The sequence below is a fragment of the Cottoperca gobio genome, chromosome 7 (genome assembly GCF_900634415.1).
Source record: "Cottoperca gobio chromosome 7, fCotGob3.1, whole genome shotgun sequence".
Lineage (NCBI taxonomy): Eukaryota > Metazoa > Chordata > Actinopteri > Perciformes > Bovichtidae > Cottoperca > Cottoperca gobio.
The window spans coordinates 9,615,681-9,625,053 of NC_041361.1; the positions used below are offsets into that span (position 1 = coordinate 9,615,681).

At 40.4% G+C, this 9,373-nt stretch overlaps 1 protein-coding gene across 1 annotated transcript in view; it reads right to left on the bottom strand.

Moving 5' to 3' along the window:
- LOC115010789 (rho-related GTP-binding protein RhoA-D) overlaps positions 1-8,821 on the bottom strand; it is a 17,740-nt gene extending 8,919 nt beyond the window's left edge. The window contains exon 1 of the mRNA XM_029435578.1: positions 8,664-8,821. The gene's annotated coding sequence lies outside the window, so the exon portion shown is untranslated. The remainder of the gene's footprint in view (positions 1-8,663) is intronic.
- Positions 8,822-9,373: the final 552 nt, after the last annotated feature.

Here is a 9,373-nt window from a genome sequence, read left to right on the forward strand (position 1 = left end):
AAAATAATTTTCTTGAAGTGTCATGGTTTCTATTAATTATTAACTTATGATCTATCCATTTGTATGCTCTTATTACACAGTTAACACTTCCTGCTGGTAGCTCAGGTTCACCTATAAACAGATACTTTGTTAGGGGAACATCTGCAGGTGCTTTATGTGTTTTGTGGATTTTCCCATGGCATTTCTGTCCTCATTCACCTTCCTCTCTTTAAGTGCCTTCCTGGAAAGACGTAAACAATAGTGAGGGAGGAGAGCCAAAAGGTTAGGCTTTCCAAACGGTCCTTCCTCTTCTTTTTCTGTAAGTCTGGACTGGGATTTCGATGTTCGTAGACGAGAGTCTGCTGAATGATAGTTGCAGTGTGTGTTAGGATTTGTGGAAAGCAGACACCCATACAACAGAGTGGAAGTTGTACGATTTCATGTAAATGTTATGGACATCCAGTCAAAACTAACTAGTGCACTTTTCATATATGGCCTTAAAGTGAGTTCTGAATCTTAAAATGATGCATACATTTTATTAATTATACTACACATACTATGTTTATCTCATTAAAAGCAAATTAAAAGCAGAATATCATCTTACAGTGTGTGCAGATATGTATTGTTTTGCCATTTGCTTTTGTATCATGAGACTAACAATTTATGTTGTTATATTCAACAATTAAGTGTGGCCTAGCTTTTATGTAGATCTAAGTAGACATCTGTCAGTGTTTGGGGGAAATTATTTTAAGAGAAGAAAACAGTCCAAATACACTCATTAATAATTTAAGTGAAAATCTATCTGTGTGATGTTCGTAGAAGCAGCAGTGAATTCGATAGACAAAGCCGTAGCCCAAGCGTTACGAAGACCAATGAAAATGTACTACAGCCATATTGAGAGGTGGTATACTGTGCAGGAGATGTGTTCACACGCGTCTCAGAATGAATGATCCCGTCTTGCATAATGTTTGTCCCTGTGTGACGAAGCAAAGGACAAAGGTCTCATTCCTCTCAAATGCAGCACAGACGCTTATTTCTCCCTTCTCACCCCCACAGTGGTAACACATAAGCCAGTCTTGTTCATTAGACGTGGTAGGAGGCAAGAATAGCAAAAAATAAAAACATTTGAATCATGGATCAGTAAACTCAAGGTATTTACACCAATTCTGCACTTAGTGGCCCATTTGATTAAGAGCATGTACAAGCCATAATACTCCCATTATTAAATGTCAGGTACAATGGCCCAGCATAGTCATCAAAGTACATTTAAAGGTATGTGTGTGTTTTCAACTCAACAGCGCAAAGTGTCCAACTCGAAAACAGCTTGAGGTGAGGAGCCATAAAGCAAAGGTCTGATTTTATCTGTTGCTCATATGCCATTAGACTGATCTTCAAAAGTTGAAATGATAAGCAACAAGCATCTACACAGTAACTGCAAGTCCCATTATACTGTGACGACATTAAGCATCAGAGCTGATCCAGGTATTTATTGGTGGATCCATGATGACTATTGAAAGGCACGATGCATTTCCAGTCTTTACTTGTTTTTTTCTGGTCGTGCCAGCTGTTGAAAAATGCCCTGCTGTGCTGCTAACACAGTGGAACCAAACAGAATTGAGAGTGAACTACATGTGGAGAAAACAGCTGTTTCACTAATGAATTGTGCAGCAGCAAGAAATGCAAGGGGAACCACGCATTTAAAATGCTGATTGCTGACATTTGCATTTGGACTTCAGTATTTTGTTCTTGCGTGGGAAGCTGTTCAACTTCCTGCCACTAACAATGCAGCCCTATTATACACGACTACAGGACATTAATATTAACACTTTTTGACTTTAATGTTACATCTCGAACCTGGCTCAACTTTTGTAACGCAAAAGTTAGTTATGTCATTTGACATAACTAACCAACTAAATACATGCAAGCACACTTTCCTGGTGGATTACTATGTAACATGAACAGCATACTTCTACTTTTACCTTGTGATCGTTGTGACAAAAGATAAAATAGTTGCCGCCTTAATAACTTTTGAGAGTTGTAGAATCCTTTCTCAGAATCATTGATCAGTTAACTGGACTTGCTGGATATTTCATGTCTCACTGGTGCCTGAAAACCACCAGTACCCGTTTTCCATCTCAACACCCTCTTATACATTTCCTATGATGAAACCTGGTGGAGGCATAGTCATAATATGTAAACGCCTCTTAGCCAGATGAACTGATGGAGGTCAGGAGGAGATGATGAACAGAGTCAATTACAGGACCTTATGTGGCTACGTCCAACCTGGACTTAAACGGCAATGAAAATCAACAGAGACCTGAAGGTGTCGCTTAACCTTCCCATCCCGTTTGAGAGAAGAAACTGCATACAGACTGTACTGAATGAAGGGTATGGAAGTCTTTTTACCCCCTATTTGGCTAAATGCTAAGTGCCGTAGATACAACATCTCTGACCTTGGCTAAAGATGTTGTCCAGAAATGACTGAATAACGAAAGAGAAAAAGGTAAATATAGAAATACAAGAAGATAAACTGATTTCAGCTGCTCAGCAGACCTGGTCGTCATGGATTTCCTTTTCCTTGGAAAGTGACAAAGTTCTGCTGGGAAAACCCCTGTCAAATGTACACTAACTTTACACATATAAACAAAGAGTTTGAGTTGTTACATACAAATCATAACTGAGTGTTAACAGTTCAGGTATTGACACATTGATTGGTGAAAGCAGCAAAATGCATTCCACATGATGATTAATAACAGGTCACTGAATGCTCACACACAACCCTGTCTGACTGCGTAAAAATGTGGGAGGACGTAAGCTTTGAGGAATGTCTCACCCACTTTCAACACCCCTCACCCTTTTCTTCTAAACACACAACATCCCTCCCCCACCAGTATCTTTCCCTCTTTCTCCCGGTTGAGGACTGGATTATACATGAAAGCCGCATGGGAAACAAGACACAAGGCAAAACTGCAGCAACTAAAATGTTAACCAACATTGTAACAGCTGGAGCAATGTCTTTCAGGTGCTCCACCTGTTTTGTAGTCTGCATTTCAGCTTCAGTGTTTTGATCATGCTGGGAAAGGAAAGGCTGTCTGAATTATGTCCATCCAGTCCAAATCTTCCTGCCACAACAGATCCACACTGACACTCCTCTCCAGATATTATACAAATTATTATAGAAACAGTTTCCAAAATATTAAAGCTTAAACGATTAATCAACAGAATATTAGTTGCAACTATTTTAATAAATCACTACATTTTTTACAAAAGAAATGCCAAATATTCACTGGTTGATGTGAATATTGAAAGGTTTTTGAAAATATTTGGGATTATTGGTAAAACAAAACAAACAATTTAAATAGGTCAACCCTTGGAGGTTGTGATGGATATTTTTCACGATTTTCTGACGGTGTCTGCAACCATTTACCGAGAATTGGGCAGAGAATGCGGAATACAGTTCATAGATACAGCGCAGCAAACAAGTGGCATGCACAGTCGGTGCGCTTGTGTTGTGTACAGTTCATGATGCTGGCGGACTTGGGCAGGTGACAAAATGTACATCATGTGGACCCAGCAAAAAACATGAAGATTGATACAACTCTAACTGGTTTGAATATTTGGGTGTATTATGCTACAGGTCTGGTAAGCACACTTCTTTAACCATTTAAGGATGTGCCAGCTGTACTTACTTAATGTAGATCTATTTAATTGACAAACGTACTGAGACTGCTTTATTCTTTTGAATGTGCAGTACTACTTAAGGATAACTGTGTACTGTGGAACTGTATAATGTAAGGACCAAATTAAAAATGTATATTAAAATATATACATAGTGGAACTCTGGGGGTGCAGAAAAAAAAGATCAGGATTGTATTGTACCGAAAAATAACACTGCTGCGTTCGATCAGGTTTTATCTATCTCTCCTTACGACACAACTACACAGAGCAACCTTTTGCCCGAGGTTGGATTAGAGAAATTATTGTACAGAAGTTGGAGACAAGCTCAAATTTTGAATTGAATTTGAGAGCAGAAGTGGCTGCTCAGGATCCAGGCCAAAAGTCAAAGAACCTAGCAGGAGCCCAAAAATAGGACAGAGCCACTGAGACTCCCCCAGCCCAATTTATCACAGTGCATACAGCTCAGCTCAGAGCAGAGGACGAAAGAGAGAAAAATATCACACAGAATTATCCTTTCATTCCGCCCCTGAGCCTCCGCTTGCAGTACCAACAGATAGAAAAGTCGGCCAGATGGAGGGAAGGAAGGAAGGAGAGGCGTGGTGGTAAAACCTACAACATGAGCGTGTGGCAGCACAAGCAACAGATATGGCGAAACTTAAAACATACCAAAGTGTAGTGAGTAACTCTTTGATTAAAATTTCATGAGTAGGAAATAAATAAATGGATGAATTAATCATGGTGTGGATTGGAAACTGAGCTAATCAGGATTTGGTTGGAAATCATGAATATATTTCCGTTTTCATTTCTTACTCTCTCGTTATGTGTTCCTTTATTCCCTCTCTCCTAACCATCCTCCTCCAGTCTTTAGTTCTCTCTGTCCTCATCTCATCTTTTTTCTCTCTCTCTTCCTGTGTTGCAGTGTGATGTCACCATGAGGGAGCTAATGTTCCGTATCCTTAGGGTGCTGCATTCCTCCTTTCCCACTCACACACACACACACACACACAGCACAAATGAAAGCCAAAGCTGACACACATGTACTCAGCCTAGATGGAGTCACCACCCCCAACACACGACAGTTTCTCTCCTCCTTCCTTCAGCTATGTGAAGTTTTATGGCGCTTAGGGGTGAGGTTCAATTGCATTTTATTCGTATTCAAATGCAGCATCAAATCTGAATCCTTAAAAATCATTTATCTTATTAGGTTTACCTTTTAACTTTGACTGCAACTAAATGCTTCAATAACTGAAACTCAAAGATGTCAAATCACATTTCTGTTGGTTGAGAAGGCAGAAACACTTCCGACTTTAATGTCCACCTGCAACCTGGACACATTCGGACACGCTCAATTAATATCTTTAGCAGACTTACTCCAAATACCGACGATCCTGATTCCGAATTATTAAGTTGAATCAGTGTCAAATGTTCATATGATATGAATAAAGGTTTACCAGCTAGATTCTTAAAGTGACGTGAGGTGATGAGCTAGATTATTTCTCTAGAGAAGAGACCACTCTGTTGGTCCCTGCTGAACTACAAAAACACAGTCCACTCAGTCATCTTACAGTGGCGCTACAGAGTGATGCGTCTTTTAACAAACAATCTTTGGCTGAATACAGACACCAGCTGCCGAGAACACAATAACTAGAGAACAGCCAATCCTCTCACTGTAGCCTGTTACAGAATCAGCTACAGCTGATTGTGATGTTTGTCATTTTAACCAGCGACAGTCCGCTTCAAATATATACCCTGCTGCCTTTCTGTTTTCCATTGCTCTTTGATAATAAAAGAGTTAGAAGAGATAAAAGGTTTCATAAGAGATGTGTTAGCATCGCTGCTAAACAAATCTGGGTATTTTGCCAACTGGATTCAAAAATTGAACTAGATAACTAGAAAACATATAAAAGCCTAAACTCAGAAGTTCTGTGTAAAAGAAATGGCAGACAAATTCAGTGTGATACTGGCCTCCTTGACAGTGTGATACTGTTGATGGAAAGTTGCCCTGACTAATCTAAGACAGGATACTGTGGAACATCGTGTTTGAACACCTCGACTGATGAGCAGGAATAGCTTAACAAAACACAAACCAGCAGCTGCCCATAGAATACGAATATCAGCTGGAAGGATGTAAAAACTGCTATCTGGGAAATCCCCTTCTGTGCATGCACCACTTCCTATCTCTTTGCTTGGGAGAACTTCCTGCGTTCACCATCCCTGAAGCTCAGTTTGGCACGTACAATAGGAGACAAGTAAAACTCTTGTAGTAGGTCAGTGGTGGAGAGCATGCCAAGGGGAACAAAATGGGTTGCAGCATCAGGGTGAAATGGCATATTGGAGCTTTGGATCCATAATAGTTTTCCATTAGGGCTTTCGTACTGACCTACTCTGCTTCTTCTGAGATGACCTCAATAAGCCTAGAAGAAAACAATAAGGCTTCATTCACACCATATCAGACATTGCAGTGGTGTGGGAGTGTCACTTTGTGAGAGTGTCACTGTAAGATTTGACCCTCATCTGACCTTTGACATCCACATCAAACATCTGTGCAAGACCTCCTTCTACCACCTCAGGAACATTGCAAAACTCCACCCCACACTCTCCCTGTCAGATGCTGAACACCTTTGTCTCCTCAACGTTGGACTACTGCAATGCTCTCATCGGGATTCCAAGCGGGAGCCTTCAAAAGCTCCAATATATCCAGAACAGCGCCGCTAGGATCCTGATGAGGTTGCGAAAATATAACCACATCACACCCATTCTCCACTCCCTCCACTGGCTTCCTGTCGCATTCAGGATCGAATACAAAATCTCCCTACTCACCCATCAGTGCATACATGGAAATGCTCCTCCGTATCTCAAGGAACTCCTCCCCCAACAAACCTCCACACGCTACCTCCGCTCCTCTAAAAAAAACTTTGCTCCACCCCCCCAGGACCAAGCTCCGCACCATGGGCGATCGGGCCTTCTGCTCAGCCGCTCACCTGTGGAACTCCCTCCCAGACCACCTGAGGGCTCCACAGGCCACCGACTCCTTCAAGAAGAGCCTAAAAACCTTTTCACAAAAGCCTTTCCGTAAATTCTTAGGTCTGTTGTTGTTGTTGTTATCCTGCATTTTAGCACCTTGAGATTGCTTTTAGCTTTGAAAGGCGCTTTATAAATACAATTTATTATTATTATTATTATTTCTTAAATGACCCATTTAAAGCCAAGCGACTGCACAACATTAACGTCGGTGTTCTTCCTCATGGCAGGGTTGTACTGCTCTGGATCGGCGGTTACGTGATTGGCCACCGCATCGTGACCTTGGTCATCGTGGCTTGCGTTTGCTGGAAATGTCAATTTTGTCAACCTTTCGCAAGGGCCATCCTAATATCTGTATTGTATCCAATTTGTCACATGTGCTGCCTCCATATGACACCATTTCTAGTTATTTTAATTTGACATTTAAGATATTTCTCCCAATCAAGCTTTTTTGTTTACCCTATCCTGATCCAAGCCCTTTAACATTAGCATCTGTTGATGCCAAATTCAACTTAATACTTAATTAAATATGTATCTTGCAAGCTACTTGATCCACATACTGAGGGTCCCGATTCAAAACTATAAACATAGATTATCGGAATAATATGGATGAAATACATTTAATTTGGGCTTTTTTGTGTATGCACTACAACTCCATAAAAAACATTTAATTAGGCATAGTTTGTCAAAGATATTCAACGTGTTTGGGCTATTTTTCTAGTATATCCACACCATCTACATCCATTTGCATGTGCAAATAACACCACTACTACTTACAAGCTTTTACAAGGATAATAGAGCCCACCTCACACAGAGTGGATCTGGATTACATCACTTGGTAAAGAGACAATCAAAAAAATACTGATAGTGATAACAACAGCAGACATCATGACTTCTACTTTCACATTAATGTAGTCTAGATTGAGGATTTCCTTCCACTGCATCGGCACTGATTTGTGTTGTGTGTGCGTGTGACTGGGCAACTCTTCCACTTCTGAGCACTACCTGTAAACAGCTTGGTCAGCTCTTCAGCTACAATGACATCATACTTTCTCCTGTAGTAGCCACACAAACACAAACACAAACATTTGACATACAAGCATGCTAGGAACTTCAGATGTAAGAAGATTTGTCTACGCACTCTTCTGTGTATGCGTCTGCCCTTTAACACCCCGTTTAACACAAATAGGTATAGTCCAAATGATGCATGAAATTAGTTTTGCAGGGCTCAGATACAGGTGATGGCGCATTTTTGTTGTAGGGAACACGCAAAGACGAGAACAAGCCTATGTAAGATATGAGGGTCTGCGCTACAGTAGCCGCGCAGCACAACAAGGGTGTGGTGACTCGGAGAGGAATTTCCTCGGGACGGAAAAATGTTTAAACAGGCGAAGATGAGACTTTTTGACCACACAACCAAACAAAAACGGCCCGTCACACGGTAGCTTTAAAGTGTCTTGATAATTTTGCATTCCCATAATTCCTGTCCAGAGGAAAAACATCCGATACCATGAACTCCTCTTTACTAGCCAAACAGGTTGCCAAAGAAGAAAAAGGCGATAAAGTTTTTACATCGAGTAAAAGTCCTCTCTTCCTGCCCCCGCAGCTGAAGTTCATATAATTAAATTACGTAATGAAGTCAATTATGGGTAGAGAAAGGGCTGGGTTTGTGTAGTAGGAATGTCGACATATGATCCATATAACCGAGTGGAGAGAACAAATAGGTGTGTCCCCCTGTTAATGATACTTTCCCTTGATATATTTCTCTCAACTAAACGTCGAAACACTTCAGCAATTCCGCTGCAAAAACTTCTAAACACGTAACAGGTTTCAACTCGCCGAGCTGCTGCTGGTAGTCTCTCGGCTCGTTAACGTGTCTTCTGAAGCTACTTTTCCTTCTAACCTTAAACTCGCTTTATTAACATCAAAGTGCTCTTCTGCGAAATTAAATGAGTGTAACAAAATAAAAATAAATGTTCCGTTACCTTTTCAAGAGTGTGCTTTCAAATATCAAAGACCTCCGTGTTCCCCTCCTACTGTCTTCCGTCCCTTGAAGCAGCTGTAGTCAGAGTGAAAGCCTACCAAACCGATACTCACAAGACCCTCCCATAGTGCTGCATTCATGGTCTCCTCGGAAATGTATCTAGCTAATTTCCAATGACTAATAATTTACCTCGGGAGCTCCGTAATATGTTAGCGACTCAACTAACATATATTTTTGAATTGTTCATTAATCTGCTGACAATTTATTTGATATATTGAATACTTGATTGGCATAGCCTATAATGTCAAAACGTGAAAAAGTCCTAATTTCGCAGAGCCAAACATAACTTGTCCCCATGTCATACTCAATAACTACTTTGCAATACCATAGAGTAAACACCACCATGTACACATTGTGCTCTACGTTGATACTGATACTCATACTGACGTCAATCAAACTGTGACTCCGGTACTGCCAATTTGAAATGGGAAAACATCAGAAATAGTTTTGTGTCCAAACTGGCTCATGAGAAACTTCTGTACCTGACAAAGAGCCAGTCTAGAATATAGAACAGTTAAAGTTAAATTATTACAGTTTAGATGTGTGTCTGCTTGTTTTTTTGCACAGTGAGAGTCTCTTTGTATGAATCAATTCATTTATTTCTTAGTTTTGCATCTTAGCCCAACAATTTGACACTCAAAAATGTAAAGA